Consider the following 21,940-nt stretch of genomic DNA (forward strand, 5'->3'; position numbering starts at 1 on the left):
AGACCAGGAGTCAGAAGCTGTGTCTTCTCGTTCTCATTTACTTCCCCTCACCAGCCATGGGCCCTGATGTAGTCCCATCCTTACCTCGTCTTGGCTCTTTGTCTGCTAACTAGGACTGATCATGCTTATCCTTCTCTTACAGAATTTCCTTGATGAGGAAATAAGATTCATATGTATGGGTCTACGAAAATACTTAATAAATTGTGACTATCGAGGATGCAAAATAGCTTTCAACTGCCACGTCAACTCCAACTGGACAGGGTTGTCTGAAGCACGGGCCTGCGACAGATCCCCGGACTTCATTGTTCTGAGTGAGGAAGGGTGCAGCAATCCTTTAGTGATATCTGCCCTGGCATGGGGAGAGGGCCTTAGGGGGCTGGTGTGTCACGTACTTGCTGTTTGATATTTAATATCACTGCTAAAATTCTAAATTTTTATTTTTGGAAATCATCACAAGAGGGAAGCATCAAGAGAGGCAAGAAAGCAAAACCAGGAGTGTCCCATGTACAGCAGTGTCACTCAGTCACCACACAGTAGCGTTGCGATCTGAAAAATTTCCTAAACGGCAAAAGGCCAAATGCATTCAATGAAGCTATAGTGTCACTGGTATTTCCTTTGGGATAAGCCACATATATTACGTATAAAGGAGGTGCAGTCCAGGGATTCTCCCTTTTCACCCCTTAGTGACCGGTCTCTCTGACACCGCTGTTACATAATTTTGAAGGCGGTGAGACAAATTTTAATTCATTTAATAATTAGGTCAATAAAAACCATTATAGCTGAGAGCTCCATTAAGAGTCCATAATGTTACCTTAATGGGGGAAAAACTAATACAGTTCTGTTGGAATTTTTCCATGAAATTAATATTAGAGAATTTTAGTGGGCATCTTAAATAGCTTAAATAGACATTTTTATTAACAGAACTAATCATGGAATTAAAACAAATGAAAATTGTTACATTTGCGATGATAAAAGTACCCATGTTCCTGGGATTTTTATCAGGTCTGTTCCTATGAAGAACATTTACTATCACAAGAGCAGTACATTAAATTGCCTGGATGGCTGCTCATGGCCCTTCAGAAGCTGCCAACTCGCGTTTTGGTGATTGCTTCTGGGACGTCATGCTGGGAAACATTCCAGAGCCATAGGCCCCCCCCCCCCCCCGACCAAAAGGCTTCTCTCAAGTCCTCTCTTTGGTTTCTAAGATTAAACCCCCATAGGAGGTCAAGAGCTAGGACATCCAAAACAGATCAGAAAGACCCATGGCATGGAAAGGGTTGTGTCTACACTGCCCAGAGATGTTTGATCACCCCTATGTCATTAACTTAATCACTAAAGGTAGAAATTAGGATGAATTAAAGTAGACTCAAGTATAGGGTTATGTGATTCAGGTAAATTTTGACCAGGAGAGCTAGATAGTGGGAGGAAAAAGATTAAGCCAAGGGCTCACTTTCTGGCCACATGAATCCTATGATTCTGGGAGTTATTCAAACACACAAGTCCCTTTATATGGCTGCATCATTGCTACTTAGCTACCAGCAACCACTTTCATAATCAAACATATCAGAAAAGGATTCGGGGTGATCAATACTGACCAAAGGCCAAGGCTACAGATGTGCCTAACAACGTAATACATGAACAGGACATTTGCTGATACACACAAAGAGGTAGCAGCTGGAGTATGTGAGGGCATGCAAACAGCACGGGACTTTGGGGTGGGAACCCCTGCATTTAATTCCAGCTCTTCTGCTCCCAACAGCATGACCATGGGCAAGTCAGCTCACCTCTCCACTATTCAGTTTCAGCATGTGGAAACAGGGATTGATGGAGTCCATGGTCGTTGGGATATGTGAAAAGAATATCCAGTACTGTGGTTGACAGAGAGTAAGGGCTATTCTTGGGCATCTGGGCAGATTCAAGGTCTTATTTCCCAGGACATATTTAAGATATGAATGGGAGGCCTTGTCTAACCCCCAGCTACACTAATGTGCTCCCAGGAAGGGTTATGCATGGCCAGCGGTCCTGAATCTTAATACCAGAGGGAAGATACACATCTTCACCAATTACTCTACTTCCTTCCCTGGGGAGACTCCCATGGATTACAAACACGAGGAAATCTACGGAAATATTTCTATTTAACTCAATTCTTAACACGTCTGTTGGGAAATGCCATTCTACGGTAAAAGAGGCTTCCTTTGAAGGCATATGTATAGGCTGATGTGTGCAACATTTGCAACTAATCGGCATTTCAGGTGACAAGGCAGGTCTTAGGAACAGGGAGGCACAGTACAAATGAACAAATTCATTTGATCTTCCTGACTCCTAATCAAGAGTTGGTGTCCGAGAAGGCTTAGGCAGGTCATATTGGTCACAGGTATAAAGACATGCAAAACGGAGAAAAAAATACCTTAAGAAAAAAAAATTTATTAATGGCAAAAGGCATGCAGTTCCTTTCTCAAGGCCTGTGATTTTCCAACAGATGGGGATAATCTGCATGGGTTATTTTGTGCCTGGGAAGTAGAAGGGAAAAGGTGGAAATCACAACAATTTGAAGTTGTTACTAAGGATTCATGTTTGGAAACCAGCAGGGACACTTTGCCCTAAAATAAATTCTGTGTTAAAACAACGATAGCCAGAAAGTCCTATAAAAGAACATCCTGAAATCATCCCATAAACTTTATTTTGGAGGGGAATGTTGGAGAGAAGAGACTCTTCCTGAAACTTCTTTCATTTAGTTTGTGATATTACTGGGCTTTAACTGGAGATTCACTATTCCTGTGGCAAGCACTCACGTTTGCTAAAATTACCAAATATTTTCTGGAACAGAGAATCTTATCAGAAAATTGATCTTTAATACATAAAGGCATCTTGCAAGAAAAAAGTCCCTTTGGGGGGATTTTTTTTTTTTAATGGTTCACTGCAGGCTTTTCACTCTCTCATGGAAATTTGCAGATTGCTCAGATATTGTTTCCATAGGAAGAGGGAAAAGGGAACAAAGAGAGACATAATACTTGTGACTTTAGACGCTCCTACCATTTTCCAGTTTGTTCAGTGAGGGCAGCAGAGGTTAATAACAAGGAAGTAAAAACCATTCAGGAATACAAAATTATTTACAAAAAATCAGTTTGTGCATTGCCTTTTTCTCTGTGACTCTGACAATTGCTAAGAACTGTAAGCGTACTCGCTCTGTATTATTTAAATTAAATTATCAAATGCAAATGCTAAATATGAACCTCTCAGCAAAGCACTGGATTAGAACACCACATCCTCTATTCAGACTAAAAGCTGATTACTGGTTCTGGAGCTATAAACATGTCAGACAATAATTTAATTGCTTTGCAGGTAGAGGAATATGCAATATTCTTATTCTCATGCTGGAACTCAACACGGCTCTTTAATACAACATAATGATCATAAACGTACACAAAGTCCTCACTTGACACCTGCTTTATGGTAAAAAGAAGCTATAGCAAATTCCAGCAAAGCTCAAGGAACTAGGCAGTGCCAGATTTTTTAATCACTAAGCAAAATGGGTTTCTCACCATGTGGCCCAGGCTTTTACTCTGGTTCATTGAGTTAAAGACGCATTTTCAAAATGGGTTTAAATCTATAATGAATTTCAGGTGCAAAGGACCACCTTCTAACATCTAATTTCCTTCCTGCCTTCAGCTGAGCTGTTAACCAGAGGCAGCCAACATGTGCACCCCTTTCTTGGGCCACCAGTGAACACAGATGTCACAATCAATACTCATTAACTACAGAATCAGGATCAGAGGAATACTCCGGAAAAGAGCGAGGGTCTAAAATGTAACCAGGAGGACTTTGTAAGCACTTGGGAGCCTTCCAGTTGCTGAGTGTTAAACCAAACCCAGAAAGGAGTGGAGCAGTTAGGGAGAGGGGTAGGGAGGAGAGGGACTAACATTTGGTGACTTCTCTGTCTTGGAGCCCTCCATGCATCAGCCCGTGACATTCCCAAGGCTCCTGGGAGGTGGGCAGAACTGTTCACATCTTACCGCTGAGAAAACAGAGGCTCCGAGTGACTCATCTAATATCATGCAGTCACAGATGGTCACAAACAGGACTAAATCACAACACCACATCAGCTCCCCCTTCCCAGTTCACCACAAGAGGTGTCAAATATTTCTTTGCAAACTGGTAATGAACAGGAGACCTTGAAGTCTGGGGTCCAACTTGAATACTAGACTCCCCCCTAAATGCTATACAGAAATCACGCTCAAGAGCTGTGCAATAGTCCCTATTCATTTGCAGCCCGCTGCTATGCTAACTCCTCTGGGCTAACACACAGCGAACACCATGTATCAGGACCTGTGCCACTTCCATGCGTCTCCTCACAGCAACCCCAATATCCTTGAGGAAACACCCAGCCTTTTACCCGTATGAGGCTGCCTTAAATGATTCACACCCAATGGAGTCATGGTAAATGTAAATGTTTGCCATTTTTTGCACTGTACTACTTTTTAACAATTTCTTATGCTGGATATATTATTATTTTTTTACAAAATCAAGAATGATTTTTTGGCAGGAGGCTGGGTGCAAATGTAAATCCACCAATATATTAAGCGTGGTTAAATCTGGGCGGTAGGGACACAGATGATTGTTATTTTCTTCTTCGTACATTTCTAAACTTTAGTTTCCATAAATAAGTGAAAATGTAATCTTTAAGAAAAGAAAATAGCAGCCCTTCACCAGTGCTACAGTGAAAGCAGAATAAAATCCAAACTTTTTTATTCAATCATAGGAAGAACCAGTGCTTATTAAATACTCCCTATCGACGCCAGGTACAACACCTACCATTTTCTGTGCATGACCCTGTCAACTCCTTCCAACAACTCCAGGAGGTAGATTGACAGCTACGGGGTCACCATCCTCACTGCACAGGTGAGTCAATTGAGGTTTCAAGCGGGTAAGTGGTAAGTGACCTGCACAAGGTCACTGGAGTATCCACTGGCATCCACTAACCTCCTCTGGCCTGAAGTTGCCCATGGGTCCCCCGACCCTTGCTCATGCCCTAGGCTCCAGCTACCAGAGTCCTTGCCCTTTTTCAGACCACAAGCTCCACATTCTCAGGTTTGTACCTTTCCTTATTCCCTGTCCTCTACTCGGGACGCCCTTGTCCCTCCTCCATCCATTCTTCCAAGGCCATATCAAAGATCGCTTCTTCCACAAGTTTCCTGGAGACCCCTGGCTGCAAGTCACCTCGGCCTTTCCCACATTCTCCTTAGTATGTGCCAGAGTTTGCCAGATGGCAGACCCCTCAGGCCCTCTGACTGCTTTGTTTGCACGGCATGTTCGATGTTGTCAAGACTCACAGATTGAGAGATTTGACACAAAATGTTCTGTATGTCTTGCCGCCCTGGCCCTCCTTTCCCGCTTGGCAATAATTAACCGTGGCTAAGTAACCACTGCACTCTTTAGACAGGAAGCCCTTGCTCAGGTTCTCATAAGTCTTCTTTTTAACCCCACTTCCTACCCTTGGTGCCTTTCCCTGCACTCACTGCTACTGTCTGGCCCCTGTGGACATGGATGTTTGAGACCATGGATCAGAGTTTGCCTCCGATTTTTATTTTAGAGGGACTTTATCTCTGTCTTGCATATACAAACCCCTTATATGTTTGGTGTTCCCTCCCTCCCACTGCTCAGCACAAAGCAGGTGCTCAGTGTGGGCCAGAAAACAGTGAAGTCACTATTGCCGGAAGCCCAGGGAGGAGCTGATGGAGATGATTGATGATGGTGGTGGAGGTGGCGGTGGCAGCCTGGATTAGAAATAGTGAGAACAGATTCAAAAGAATCTCTCCTCTGAAATTATAGCCCTTATTCATTTCTTTTAATACTTTCCATCTTGAACTGTAGTAATCTGGATATACTTCTTACCTGTTCTATTAGAGTGTGCCCTCCTTACAACATGTTGGGTACAGTACTTGCCCGGCAACACCCTCAGCCCAGCCTGGCAGCGTGGCTCACATAGACCAGGCACTGGATGAGTATCATTTGAAGGATCATAAACCCTGACCCTGAAACTCAGCATTTATGTTTCTGCTACATTTAAAGCCAACCAAACTCATGTCCTTTCCTTCCACTCATTAAATTAAAAGCTCAATACATTAATGATCTGAATGAGACTCAAGAGTCTAAGAGAGTCCCCCTCCCCCCCCGTTTATAGACAGGGGCCAGATAAATTTTTCCCAAGTTGCAGGGAGAGAAAAAGACTAAAGAGTGAGGACCTGAAAGCTATGCACAGGGCTAGGCAAGGTTTCCATGTTCATGTCATCTCATGGTCCTCATTAGCGATGCTGCTCTTTTTCTGGGCCAGCTGTAGCACCTGCATTAATAGGAGACCCGTGAGCTGGCTCCCCCTGCTGCATTAGCAGTCCCTGCCTCTGTTTTGGCAGCAGTGCAGGTCTCATTAGAGTGTGAGGACACGCAAATGCAGAGGGCCTCATTTTAAGAAAACACTTTGCATATGAACAAAGGTGGAAGGATGTTAGGCTTTTAAAGAGAAACTCCATCCCACTCATCACTCAGCAAAGTTATCCGGAGATTCTGCTAGGTAAAGAAGTTCTTGACCTTTTCAAGCTATCAAAGGTAACCCAACAAAGCAAAGGGGCTTTGTTCCCCCAATTTCTTTTTCTTGGTTGCCTTGGACAACCAAACCTGAACAAAACAGCCTCAGGGAGACTGCCATGTAATAACTCCCTATTTGCTTCAGCAAGAGACATCTCAAAGGAAGGATTTTTTAAAAGAAGCAGTGTATCAGAATGAAAGGAGGCACAAGAAATCTGACAATCCAGGGCATGCAGATTCTGAGGAGGGATAAATGCACGCAGGGACTGATTTTCGGAGCTAGGTCTTCAAGCATTTTTAAGTAGAAGCTTGGCATCAGGCAAGATATGAATATTCTTCATTGATGTGACTTTATTCATGAAACAGCCTGTTTCCTTGAGCAGGAGGGGGTCTCGAAGACATCTCACGAAGTTACTATCACATCAGATTGTATCTGTATCTCAAATTCTTTTGGGGAGAAAAAGAAATCGTAGAACCCACAAGATGGGCTCAGAGGAGGTTCTCACGCACTTAAATCCAAGCAGGGACTATGGCTTGGTCAAGTTTGAAAATATTTAATACACCACACATTTTATACACTGTAGCATTTTAGGGTCAATATTTGTTTCCTTTCTTATCCCACACATCTGGGTTTTTCCTTAAGGAAGAAGGCACTGCCATCTTGGTCCTCCTTGTTAACTCTTCCAGGACCTGGTAAGGGGATGTCCTAATCTAGAAAGGCTGGAATGAACTGCCAAAGTCAGCTGTACTCTAAGATTTTTGGGAAAACCATTCTTTTCTCTCTCCCAGTTTGGTGGGCTCTCTTGAGACTAGTATTTCCTTACTATTGGAGTGATCTAATCTTAGAGTATGGTGTAGGCCTAAGGGAAAGGAGGCGAGGAGCTAAGGAAACCATTCTGTGTGCTTTGTTTTTGTCTTTAGTGAAGCAAGATCCCTCTTCTGTTTAGCTGAGAGCAGTGGAAATTTGCATGGGGCATGGAATCAAAGACTGAGAGAGCCCTTTTGTGTGATTTCATGTTCTGTACTCACTTACCCTTTCAGAACTTGTGAAGAGAGAGATGAGGGCTGGTGAAGCACTGGAATAGTATTTGGGTGATTCTTACCCCCAGCTTTTCTATTTCCAACAGGAATATTAAAAGTGATTTAATGCAATTCATTTTACAGATGAAACCTGGGGATCCACAGTCAGGGAGAAGACCCATCCAATGCCACAAAATTTGCACTCTCCTTACAATGTCCTGTATTTATATCAGACATGTCCACTGTCCCACCCTCCCCAACTCTCCAGGCATGGACTCCAGCCTTCTCTTCACTCTTTTTCCCCCATGACACAACATATAAATCCTTTAGGGTTCTTACCTATGGAAAAAAGAGTGTCCTGCTTTCCAAGGGAGTCAGATAATGATCAGAGGTTAGATTGATGCCTAAAAATTGACTCTACTCTTTACTTCTCTTGCCAGATAACCTAACTGATGCCCTGGGTTTTATAACATTCCTTTTCATGTAGATTGTCTCACATGATTCTTACAATCTCCCAAAAAGGAGTGGAAAGGTAAGTGACATCTGCGAAGTACCATACCACATACCATGCTCAGTGCACACTTATGCCTCATTTAAGCCCCCAGAGTCCCCATTTTACAAATAAGGTAGCTTATAATAATGAGGCACGGAGAGGCAAAAACAAAAACAAAAACAAACAAACAAACAAAAAAACAACTGTGGCTATAAATCTGGCAAATGGAGGAAACTGAATCTAGCTCTTGGACCTCCAAGCTGTATGTTCTTCCCAAAGCTTCATCCTACTACTACAGTTAGACTGATCATGGCTACATCAAAATCTTTTAGGGGAAGCTTCTAGATCCCCAGTAACATTTCCGAATGAGACTTTTTATCTACTTGCCTCTCTCCCATCATGCACAGTCATTATTGCCTCTAGTGAATAACTGCACATTAACAAATGATATATATCCCCAGCTGGTGGGGCCAGAGGCAGCTATGGAACATGATGATATCCTCCTAGTAACTTGACCCAAATCATTACTGAAGAAACAACGAGAACAACAAAATCAAACGCAAACCACCAAAACCATCTTCATCTCAAGATAAAGACAAGGGAAAGATGTTCAGAAAGTCATATGGTTTCTTTGCTCTACTAATTGTCTAGTCTCAGTTCAGACAGTTCTAGAAACAACACTCATAACCAGGGCCATTGTCACACCTCTGGGGAATAGGGAAAGCACCAGAAAAGAGGTCTCCACTGGAAGCCAAGGCTCTGGCTATGACCCTCTCCTATAGAGAACTCTATTCAGGAACTTGCTTGAAGACATGCCCAGATTTCTGGATTACAGAAAAACGGGAACACTATAAATGGTTAGCTATTTCAATGGACACCCAGAACTGTATTTTGGAATGTTGCACTATATCGAATTGGATAGGATTTCATTGAAATCCCAGGGAGCCTTTCATATAGCCTCCCAAATCCAATGTCATACATTTGGGGGGTGTGTGAGGGGGAGATCTAGCTTAATGCCTGTGAGAAAACAGGAATTCACTGTGGGTGCCATCCTCTGGAATGAGCAAGGCAATGGGATATAAAGTTTGAGACTTAGAAAAGACTTCAGAGGTCCTGTCTTTTCATGTTACAGGTGAAGAAACTGAGGCCCAGAGAAACTGATGGCTTTTTAAAAGTTACACAGCGAGTTAGAGTCAGGACTCAGGCCTCCTAAGTCCCAGGCCTCAGCAGGTGATTAGCTAACCATAACATAGGGCGACCACAGTGCACAGCAACATTATACCATAATTTCAGAAAAGCAAGGGAAAAGGAGCTATTATCCAATGGAAGCTATTCTGGATTAGCAACTTTAAAGATGAGCATTTGAAGGACACATGGTGACCAGTCTGGAAGAGCAGAGACACAGGGGCATGACAGTGCCTACAGACGTAGGAGAAAAACACATTAAAATGATGTTCCCACGGAAGAAGAATCAGACTCCAGGTTGGTTTCATGGGGCAGATAGAGAACCAGTGGGTAGATCAGAAGGAAGCAGATTTTTTAATTATGGCAAAATACACATAAAACTCTCCATTTGAACCATTAATTCAACAGCATTTAGTGCATTCACAATGCTGAGCCACTATCACCACTATCAAGTTCCAGAACATTTTCATTATCCCAAAAGGAAACCTGTACCCATTAAATAGTAATTCCTCATTTCCCCCTCTCTCCAGTCCCTGGCAACCACTAATCTGCTTTCTGTCCTGATCGATTTGCCTATTATGAGTATTTCATATAAATCAAATCACACAGTAAGTGGCCTTTAGTGTCTGGGGGATGCAGATGTTCCTACAAGGCACTCGGGATTGCAGGACAACTGCGTGCTTTGCAAGGGGGCGGGCTCTTGCCTTCCAGGAGGTTTGAGTTCCAGCCAGGGCTAGAATCCCTGTGGTGGGGGCACTGTCACGAGAAGTGGCCTGGTGAAGGACGGCGAGCCAGGGCTTCTCAGCCAAGCTTCCTGGGATGACCTCTCCCACCAGCACCCCAGCTCTGCCCTGCGGCCACTCTCTGCTGTATCAGAAAGCACAAGTCTAGCAAAGCCCGCTTCTCCTGCCGATTTCCTCTCTTGCTGCTCTCCTCCCGCCTCCTGTTCTGTTGACACTTGTTTGCCAACTTGCCTGACACACCGCAGGCAATCTTCCCCTCCCTTGAGCATGTCTGACCTGAACGTACAGCTTTCTGCTGAGCTGATCTGGAGTTTTCAGCGGGCTGTTGGTGCAGCCAGGCATGTATTAAGAGCAGGGATAAATAAGGATCGTCTGAGCTTTAACTACCGATTTGACTCAAGAAGCTCAGGAATAATCTATAAAACCGGACAGTCAAGGGCAATAAAATTAGCTACGAAAGGACTATAGGGTGGAAACACTATAGTCTTCTGGTGCTCTGACCACAACATACACTTACACACAAAAGCCACTATCAGCACTGCCACAAGCCTTACAACAGCTTGGAGGAGACGCATTATATTTGAGAGGCTGGTTTAAGGAAAATCAGAGGGGGAATCTAAGGGGATCACAGAAGTGTCATTTTCCAGATGGTCATAATAGATTTCATCCATGACCTAGAAAATCATATTAGAACAAGAATATCAGGCCTGTTCCATGTCTCGGACTGTTAAGTTAAAACATTCTTTCAAAAAAAAAAAAAGTTAAAGAATGTGTACTGGGTTGACTGGTGCCCTCCAAAAATTTGGAGGAAATAGGTTTTTGGAGATACAGTTAGTTACATGAAGTCACACTGGATTAGGGTGGGCCCTAAATCCCATGACTGGTGCCCTTATAAAAGAAGGGTGATTTGGAGACACACGGACATCCACAGAGGGAAGAAGGCCATATAGAGCTGGTGTCAGAAATCGGACAGATGCACTAATAAGCCAGGGAATGCCAAGGATTGCCAGCAACCACCAGAAGCTAGGGAAAAGGGAAGAAGGCTTCTTCCCTAGAGCCTTCAAAGGGAGCATGGCCTTGTGCTCGCTTCGGCAGCACATATACTAAAATTTGAATGATACAGAGAAGATTAGCATGGCCCCTGTGCAAGGATGACACGCAAATTCGTGAAGCGTTCCATATTTTTTTGTGCAAGACTGTTGAATCACAGATCTGTACCTCTGAAGCAAATAATGCAATATATGTTAAGAAAAAAAAAAGAAGAAGATAGCAGGAGGGGAAGAATGAAGGAGAGTAAATCGGAGGGGGAGACGAACCATGAGAGACAATGGACTCTGAAAAACAAACTGAGGGTTCTAGAGGGGAGGGGGGTGGGGGGATGGGTTAGCCTGGTGATGGGTATTAAAGAGGGCACGTTCTGCGTGGAGCACTGGGTGTTATGCACAAACAATGAATCATGGAACACTACATCAAAAACTAATGATGTAATGTATGGTGATTAACATAACAATAAAAAATTAAAAATAAAAAAAAGATAAAAACTGAAAAACAACAGCAGGATGCTGTTCTTTATTTCAAGCACATTGGTAGGCAGGAAAATTAGGTCACTTACAGTAGCAAAAACTTCCTATCTCCCCAAACGGATATTCAAATGCAAAAGCATGTATATTATCCACATAGTCTCTTAGGAAAACAACAAAAATGTTCTTAGCAGTCTACGGGATGAATCAAAGCAAAGAACTGATCAACGGGGGAAACTGTGTAAGAAACTTGTGAGCACTAGCTCCTCTTCTATACAAACTTAGTACTAAGTAATTGTGCTAACGATGGGTATAAAATAATACAAACACAAATACCATTGAAAGAAAATATGTATAATGTAAAAATAAAATAAATAATTTGATGAAAAAAGAAAAGGGAGCATGGCCTTGCTGACACCCTGATTTTGGACTTCTAGCCTCCAAACTTGGCAAAGAATAAATTTCTGTTGTTTTAAACTACTCAGTGTATGGTGATTCGTTGCAGTCACTCTAGCAAACTATTTTAGGACAACCTGATTCCCTCTTCTTTTATATGGGGGTAAAGACCTATTTTAAAAAATGGAAAAGACTTTAGCCCTTATAACAAATCTCATTATATATGCTCAACTACTGAACACAGGTTCATAAACAAGTAGTACCCAAACCTACTGACATTAAGAGTCCTTTCTTTCTATTAACCAGGTTTTGTTTTATATTTTTGTCTGGTGGTCTTATTTGTCTCCAGGTAAAGAGAAAGACTGACCCTCAGATCCCTTTGTCCTCAGATCTGCTCCTCGCTCTTTGGGGGATGCCTTTCTTCAGGCTGCCAAGCAGAGTCTTCTCTCAAACTGTTTATCCTTTGCTCCCCCTTGTCATTTTCCAGAGAGAGACCCAGGGACTCAGAGGCAAGCTCACAAGGGCTGAGCTGTGATTCCTCCACGTTGATTATAATTTTTATCACATTATATGGGATCCCTCTGGTGGTTACCGAGAGACACGTCAGTTTTGAGAGATTAGGGACAAACCAAGAAGCTTCAAATCTACAGGATAAGAGAATCAGGGTTTCCAAGTTCTGGCAAGACAGACAGATGCTGCACTGCTTTGGGCATCTTCCCCAAGTCCGAGTGACAGCTCCCAGGGCCCAAGGAAGGCTCCATTTGTCTGGGGCATGAAATGCTGCATTGGTGATCCTTGAAAACTAACATCATTTGTATTAATGGGAATAGTGGATGCAGAGCTGTCTTGCCATAAGAAAAACAGCACAGAAAATCCCAGCCACATCAAAGGAGTGGGTTCTGGCTGCAGGGATTCAGAATGACAAAGAGCCCAAGATGAGAGGTTGATGGGGACAATATTGCCAGACCCCGGTATGGGACAGATTTCTGAGCATCTCATCAAACATCTCCAAGAACAGCTCCTCACAGTGACCCTGCAAAGGCAACCAAAGCCGGCCCCCTTTCTTATTTGCAATTACCTATAAAAGCATCTATCTGGCTGGACCCAGCCTGTCTCTCGGTTTAAAACAGTGGCAGAATAAGAAATAACCTAGGAAATGAGTCATTTTCTTGACTGGCTGGGGCACCCTCAGTTGATATTGGTAAGGCTCTATTAAAATGCCTTTATGTCCTGATATGCATAGATGTGTTAATTTATAGCATATTCATCAGAAGACCTAAATTAATTGCTCTCTGATGAATTCTCTAACACCTCCTTTCTGTTTTTCCACCTCCCCCCCCCACCGCAAAGTACACTGATAAGGTCAGCAGCACTATCAAATGCAACACACTTCAACTTCCTTCCAAGCTCTTAATTAAAGCTAATTAGTAGTTTCGGTAATTAGCACATGTAAGCTTTTTACTCTCTGAATTAATAAGACTTACTCCGGTTTGGAGCCAAGTAGACTTTTCGCTCTCTAGTTCTGATTCCTGAACTGCCTTGGTTGGTTAATTTAAAGCATGTCTGTTCCAAGTAGAATACTGGAAAGACACCATTACTTAACAGTGGCCTGCTCTCAAGCCAGAGTGTGAGTTGTGGATAGGCAAGAGAAGAATTGTTGCCACCAGAAAAATGTCAGAACCCTTTGAGGCTGCAGTAACTGACCACTCTCAGCCCCTCAGTGTGAAATGGGTCGTGTCCAGTTACCACATCCCTGGGACTTCACACATCTCCAGGATGCTCGTTTTCACTTACGTCACCTAGGGACGACATGTCTGCACTGAGCACATCAAATCCTCCTGATTGTAACAGAACACAGAGGCAATGGCTGTGGGGTACCAAGAAATAACTGCTCATTTTGGCTCAAATAGAAATCAAAAAGAAGAAAAATCATTAAGTCAAATCAGTTTCTGCTTTTGTATAGACAAAGAGATTTTCCAAATAGCTTTATGTTTCTTTTTTTAGTCAGTGTGTGGGCACCCTGCATGCCCGGACAGAATTAAGTGTGTTTTTAAAATCAAGAAATCAAATCTATATTCTATTAAAAGAAAAAAGGCTCTGTGATTTGTTTTCAGACTTTAGAAACAGTTTGAGAAAAATCTTCCATGGGTGAGCTCATTTGCTACCCTTCTCAATACTAATGTCGGGGAAAAAAAAACAAAAAACAAAACAAACAAAACAGCTCACTGATTTACTGGATCCCTTATAGGTCCAGAACAATTGTGCGGGGAGCGGGGAGCTCATAGCACCAGTCATTTTGATGCCTCGGGGCAAGGAAAACAGTCACTTCTGGGTCACGGGATTCTCATTTTAATGGTACGACTGGAGCTGTGACAGCCACATGTGGGTCCGTATGGGACAGCCAATGTTACTAAGAGCAAAGACACATTTGGTCCTGTGGATGTCTGTGACTGTGAGGGTGACCAGGGATAGTGGGTTCCCATAGCCTCTCAGGCTCAATTCAGTAGGGAGCTGTGTCTCCCCATGAATGATCTCATTCCGGGAAGTAGTTGAGTGAGTTCCATAAACAGTGGTTCTCACATAAGGGTGATCCTATTCCCAGTGGGTATTTGCGATGTCTGGATACATTTTTGATTGTCACAGCTGTTAAGGGAGATGTGAGTGGGGGTGCCTACCACTAGAATCTAGGAGGTGGAGGCCAGGGATGCTGCTAAACATCCAACAAGGCACAGGAGAGATGCCTACAATGAATAATTATCTGGCCCTCGAGGTCAATAGCGTTGAGATTGAGGAACCCTGATACAGAAGACCTAAACAGGGTCTGAGCCTCTCGTTATATTTACTAAATAAGAGGCAAACATGAGCTTTCTTGACCGACTATGGACTGATCTTGGCCTTATAACAATTAGAGACTTTATGACAATGATATTACCTCGAGGGGCTGGAGTGGAACCAGGCTGAAAGCACGCTCAGGGTGATTCCAACCACCCAAAGCCAAGTGTTGGGCATTTTTATACTACAGCTTGGACCGACATATTGCATTATGGATGAGCTCACATGCCATGGCAAACAGTTTAAGAACGATGCTTATATTTAATGAATCCTAAATGGTTTATTACTGAGGGTTAAGTTCCTGCTTCCTGTGGGAATTTGACATTTATGAAAATGCCCGTGCATTAATTATTCAGCAGAGATGTCCTTCCTATGGAAATTCACTTTCCTGATACACGTGACAGCGCTACATTCCCTGTCTGCATAGGCTACTTTGTTGTTAATCCTCCAAGCATTAATTAAATAAAATTTACAACCAAGCCAGGATACATCTACCCTCAAATATTCTGCAAAAGACAGCTAAATGCTCTTTGATTTTTCCGGCTAGTAGCCAATCGTTACCCATAGCTACTTACATTCTTCCTTTTGTTCTTTAAACCATAAACCTGGTATCTCTTCCCACTGAGAAAGAAAACTATGCTTAGTAATTAAATTACACCACATTAAACTTACTTAACTTAAGTTCACCAGCAGGGAAAATTCCATGCCCCTGGGTTTAACAATAACTCCTAATCACACGTGCAAACCATATCTTTTCTGTGAGTTGTTATAATTTTCGTTCCTGGAATTCCATTAAAAATGGTAATGTCATTACTCCTGTTAATGCTCAAAACCAACAGCATAATCCTGCATTTTAATTAGTAATTATAATTAATTATTATTTCATTAATGAAATGTTTAGTTGGTAATTGTCTTTGAGCGCCTTACTCCCTAGGCTTATAAGCATTTCATAACATCTAGTTCACTGCCTATTTCTGATGAAGTGGCACGGTCAACCTTATTTTACTTTAACACTTTCATGTGGCTCTGCATCTCAGGCCCTTGACTGGCTGCATATTTACACTTTGGAAAACGTGTGGCTTCTGGCTCTCGATGAGGTTTGCACGAAGACTTACCCTCTCATGCTTCTCTGCCAACTTAAGAAGGCAAGTCAGTGTGCTGCCAGAGTGCATAATGCGTGAAGAGAAAAATAATTCTTGGAACCCTTGGTTAATAATAAATGTGGAATCCAAATTCATGGATTTTTGAGAGGAGACAGAGCAAGGGTTTAGAGGTACTCTTTGGAACAGGAAGGTTGATTTTAGAGCTTAAAGAATTAAAAATAAGCTGGGAGGGTTGTCAAGAATTTCATATCAGGCAAGATTTTTGTTGATCCTTTTGCAATTATCACAGATAATCTTATTTACTTGGATGGTATTTTAGGGGTAGGAGGAAAGCCTGTCTTCCCCATGAAAATGTAAACACCCAAGGGTGGGGACTCATATATATGCCTTGTAGACAGTTGTATTCCCAGCTCCTGATGCAATGCTGGGTGTACCTGCCATTCAACAAACAGCTGGATAGGTCATTGTTCTGGTGTGGCATGTGGTTAGGCCATGGAGAGGGATACTGAGGTACGAGAGTTGACAAGTTAAGTCAGGGCTCTGTGATGGGAGCGGGGTGTTGGATGCTAGGAGCTACCATATTGATGGGCTGATGGGCTTACGAATGACCTAGAGTCAGAGCTGTCTCTAATAGGGAATCCTAAAAGGAGGACAGATTCATCTTCTTGCTCTCCATGCAAAATAAAATTTAAAAATATATACATGTATGCATACACAGACACAGACACGTCGAGCACTGAGCAGAGAGAATGATTCAGAGAAGGGAAATCTGCTATCCTCTGGCAATTATACAAGGAGAATCTGAGCAAAGAAAAGATATGCCGCTAGTATTTCAGGGAAGGATTCACAGCTTCTGAGTGAAACGGAGCTAGAACAAGCTCAGGCTGGTTGGAGAACGCTCCATGTGTGCTGTGCATTACAGGCAAACTATGTAGAAACTTCCAAATCTCTGGGAGAAATAAATGATGGCCAACAGCTTAGTGTTGGCCCAAACGTCAGAATGCACACAGCCGTGGTCTGGGAGGACTGAAAAGCCATTGAGGTCCTGCGGGATCCTTCCCACTGGTGATCTTCGAGGCTGCTGATAATCTACAGCATGACGAAATGTCAGGACAAAGCTTAAATTTTGGTCGTATTTTACGAATGTCTGCATTTAACAAGTTAATGCTTTAGCACATATACATATATAGAGCAACTCGTTTGGAAGTAACACCAGAAATCACAATTTGAGACCCTTTGTGAATGTGAGTGGAGGTCCAACTAGACCCCCATACAGGTCCTTTATCTTTCTTTTTTCCCTAGACCACATGGACTCTAAAAATAATATCCCTCCCCTATTATCCATTTAATTTCCACAGAGCTCCAGACTTGTGGGGGAAAGCTAGGCATGGGGTCCCTCCCTCAGGGAGCTCCCAATCCAGAGCCCACTTCCTTTTGGACTTTCTTTTACTGGAAATCGCCTTTCCTTTTCTAGTTTCCTTTGCTGAGTTTCTACTTATCAGTGGGGTCTCACAAAGGCTACAGTGGTGGGAGGGGTAGATACACCTGAGAAAACATTTAAGGTCATTGCACCCTAGAACGAAGGAGCAGGTTGCTTAATAATCCTGAGTATGTGCTCTTGCTCAAAAGGCTGGAGCAGGACTTTTAAAATAAATAAATATGACTTATTGGACACTTACATCACATGGATTGTCACTTTTAATCTGCTTCAGAGAAATTGGACTAGGCACAATGAGAATGAGGAGTGGGCCCATCCCACATACATCCAGGTCCATTACATGCTTTGCTGGAGGCCCAGGTGGGCTCTGCCTTGTTTGTTCAACTTCAGCTCTGATTGGAGCTGTTGTCCAGGCCATGTGGAAGGGAAGGGAAAGATCAGCCTGGGCCAAGCAGGAGAGTACTGAAAGTGAACTCCAGGAAAAAGTATGCAACCCTCTTAAACCATAAGAGAAGACATTTGGCCATTTCTAGCTGTTCTCAGGAAGGTGAACCCACTTACCCACTGGGCGTGTCTTACTCAACAAAAACTGTGAAGGCCAGTCCATTTGTGGGCTTGGCCCCAGAAGATCATGTCTGATACAGACTGACAGCAAAGACATGGCTGCAAACGGAATCCTTGGGAGATGGTGCGTAAGGCAGCTAATTCTGCTGGGCCTCCATTCCCTCCTGTGTGAAATGGGGACAGGGAGCCCTGCCCCCAGGCTTTCTGGGATGATCACATGGAATAATGCATGCAGAGACATGAGCACCGTACCTGGCACACGGTAAACACTCGGCAGTTATCATTGTGTCATCCTCAATATGGTTTTTGCTTATTTGCTGTAGTCTTTTTGCTTTCATTAAAAATTTAAACAATACCACCAGCCTCAGTTGCAGGCATGGTAAGCCTGGATTTAGAATACCGTTAATTCCCTTCCTGGTGTGATTTGAAAAGGAGGAACATTCTACGGGATGGTTTAAGGTCCATGGGAAGGTGTGATGGTGAATCCCGGTGTCATGCTCACATATTATTACCAGAGAGAACAATAAGAGCCATGTGGGATGATTTAAATGCATTTTTTTTTTTCCCAGACAGTTATGAGTAAGGGGAGCAGGAAAGTAGCTCACTAGCTCATGCTGGGAGGCAGGAGCACAGACAAGAAGGTGCTACACAAACACACAATGAGAGAAAAGTGTGTCTCTCAGAGTCCACTGTAGGAGCCTTCCTGGCTTGTCAACCTTTTTCTCTTTGAACTTTCCCCTTCTCCCCTCTCCTGAACCACATTCCCTGTCTTAAGAGCGGGATGGCTCCTTATCCACATGTATATCCCCTTTAAAGACTGGCAATTGTTTTATGCTCAGAAAATGTTTGCTAAATGGATGTTCTGAAGCTCTACAGAAAATCAGCAGACCAGAAGTGAGGTGAACAGGACGCAAGCCAGGAAAACGGCTGGGACAGGGGTCTCTTCCTTGTTAAGGAACTGGTGTGGACGCACAGGACATGACAGTAACCCTTTGTTCGGTGAGAACAATTCCCAGAGATGAGGCTGAGGCAGATGGAGACAGCTCCCCATACAGTCTGAGCTCTCTGCAGACCCCGGCATCTTGGTAGATCTGAGGTTTAGCAGATGGTGTTTTTGCATTAATTGTCTAAATTACCATCTATAAGATCCTCTGTTTTCTAAAAACTGGTTTGCCGTAAGGCTTTCGGCTTTTAATTTAACTTAAATATTTGTGTGTGTTGGTAGTGTACCTATGTTGCAGGTTGGCCATCCCAGAGGGGCTGTGTGAGAGATCCTAGGAGGAACGTTGGAGTGTAGGGGGGTGCAGCAGAAGCTGGTCTGCAAGACGAGACTATGCCCACCAGTCAGGTGCGGGAAGAGTCTCAGCACCGACCAAGAAGAGAATGCTTACCATGGTGGCTGCTCATGGCCCCACCAGCACACCAGCATTAGTGTCAGAAGAAAGATGAACTCTGGAGCTACACAGAGGCAGTCCCAGAACCTTCCTCCAGCCTTCAAAAGGCACCTAGAAAGCTTTGTGGCCAACTTGGGTTGTCAGTTTCATTGGTTTTATTCACAACGATTTTCTCTCCAATCCAAGCTCCTCTTTCTTTAAAAAAATAGAAAGGAAAAAAAAAATACAAACAGTCTTTGCTTTACTAGCAAGAAATGAGGCTGTAGAGCCCTTCAGAGAGCCAGGACCTATTTTCTACAAGCTTGGGCTGGGAGTTTCTAGGGGACTCCAAAAAAGGAAAGGAAAGGACAGGGAGGGAGGACAGGAAACAGGAAGGGAAAGTGAGAGAGAGGAAGGGAGGGAAGAAGGGAGAGAGGGCAGAGAGGAGAATGCGGACAGCCATAGCTTATGACTGAGGCGGGGGGTGCAGGCATGGGGGAGAGAAGAGAGCCCTGTATTAAGAACTTGTATGAATTCTGGAAAGGAGTGAGAGAGAGAGAGAGAGGTCTTTGATCCACTCCAGAGAGGGAGACAGAAAACTTCAAAGCAGAATCGCAATCTCCTGCACTTTCCCTGCTGTAAGTATGGAGCATTCATTAGGGAGCAGCTCAGCCCCCCTGCCCCAAGGGTGGCTGCCCCAGACAAGGGATCCAGCTTGTTCAGCCTCCCCCAAACACAGCATGTGCAGGGCTTGAGAACACAGATTCCCGAGACTGTCCGCTCCTATATGGGATTAATTCACTGATGGAAGGAATCTCTATCCAGGGCAGCTGCTGCTAAATATCAGCTTCCCTTGCAAGATTCAGAGAAAGGGGGGTGGCGTTTTGTCTCCTTGACACTGTGAGTCAGTCACAGGGAGATACAGCTGAATAACAGCCCAGGAGGAAGATCCTTGATCTCCTCAAACTCTTCAATCTCAAAAATAAGGTGTTTTTTGGCGGGGGAGAAGTGGTGGGGATTTCTTTACCATTCAGCTCGGCTGGTAGCCTTTTATAAAAAGTAAAATTTGCTTTTATTAAAGGCAACAGATCTGCTTATGGGAGCACCACAGACCTCACTGGGATTCATTTTTCCTAGTTGTCCCAGAAGACTGGCCAGACTTCTGGTTCCCATGGACACTGGAAGTCATGCAGTGAGATCATGTTTACTTAGCTACCTCTCCTTAAACAGAACTGGTCACCTCGACAGAGTTGGGGGGACATGAGTCTCCCCAAAGTAAAGCCACACTGGAATGCTCTCCTTCCAGCAAGGCCCTGGCAAGAGAAACCAGATGCCTCATCAGCACGGAGAGGAGATGAGCCCTCAGCTTCTTATTCTTTGTAGTGACTCATTTGTGTCACAGTCAGTAAAAATGGCAATGCAGTGAGGAACACGGATAAAAAGAAACATCCTGGAGAATTCTCCTGGTTATTTTTAAAATATTGTCTCTGTTGACTTGAAGTGGTATAGAAACAGTTCCATATGCTGTGTTCCTTTTTTTCCCCTTGCTTCTTATAGTTTAAACATAGATGTACTATCGGATACAACTTCTGTTAACAATATGGCCTCCTGGTTAGCAAAGGAGTGGTTTTCTTCTCACAGGCTTTGGAAGGGGGAAAGCTGTTAGCCGCCTTGCATCCCCTGCTCACATGTAATTGTGGGAAGTATTATGCTCTTAAGTTCTTTGCCACTTCTTTTCTGTCACGCAAACCAAAATGACATACTCGTTTCTCTAGGTTCTGGCCTGCTTTGGACCAAATGAAGCCCCAGAAATTGCTCATCCTAGCAAGTGCGTCTCTTTTATTTTTATACAGAATAATATGTTTGTCTATATTTCCTATTGTTTTATGGAGATTATTACCAGTACTTCTTCACTCATTTTCTTTCTCTTAAAAAAATCATTTTCATTTATACAGATTAACTTATTCATACATTTGTACATAAAATTTCAAAACAGACACAAAATTATACGCCCTTTTGACCACCCTGGCCTACTTTGGCCCCCCTCCCCAGGGGTAAGAACAGTATTACCAGATTGACTCATATTCTTTCAGACATTTTCTGTATATTCACACAGATCTATGTATAGAGTTATATGTCTTGTTTTGTTTCTACTATTCTTAGATGAATGGAATTATACCATAGAATGGATCCTTCATGATTTATTTACCCATTCCTCTACTGAGTGATATATATACTTTGCCTGTTAATTTGCTAAACACCCAGGCTCCATTTCCAACATTTGTAACCAAACCAGGCTGGAGCAGTAGAAAGAATACAAAAGTGGGCTGGGTTTTAGTTCAACTCTGTCACTAATGCCCAGGTGGCCTTGGCCAAATCACTGTCCTCTTTGGGCCAGCTTCTCACCGGTTGGGGGCCGGGCAAGGGCACTGATCAGCTTGTTCAGGCCACAGCCCCTTAGTACTAAGGTCAGGCTTTTCATACTGCAGTATAAGTGATTTAATTTAATAAACACATATTTAGTGCCAAATATGTGCCAAAGTTCTCTGTTATCCAAATGCCTCTACACTTGGAATTATGCAGGTTTCATAGGAATCATTGGTACTGCCACAGTCTAACTCAGAGGACAATGACTGGTAGGCTGTGGAAACTACACAGGTACTTTCTCTGAGCGATGCAGAGGTTTTGTTT

General features: G+C 43.3%; 1 protein-coding gene and 1 non-coding gene across 11 annotated transcripts in view; one reads left to right on the forward strand and one right to left on the reverse strand.

The window, feature by feature from the left end:
- FHIT (fragile histidine triad diadenosine triphosphatase) overlaps positions 1–21,940 on the reverse strand; it is a 1,457,066-nt gene that overhangs the window by 66,916 nt on the left and 1,368,210 nt on the right. The window lies entirely within an intron of this gene.
- LOC113919002 lies at positions 11,103–11,209 on the forward strand. The gene has a single exon (XR_003518749.1). It is a non-coding gene; the product is annotated as a U6 spliceosomal RNA (small nuclear RNA).

Source organism: Zalophus californianus, chromosome 1 (genome assembly GCF_009762305.2).
Source record: "Zalophus californianus isolate mZalCal1 chromosome 1, mZalCal1.pri.v2, whole genome shotgun sequence".
Lineage (NCBI taxonomy): Eukaryota > Metazoa > Chordata > Mammalia > Carnivora > Otariidae > Zalophus > Zalophus californianus.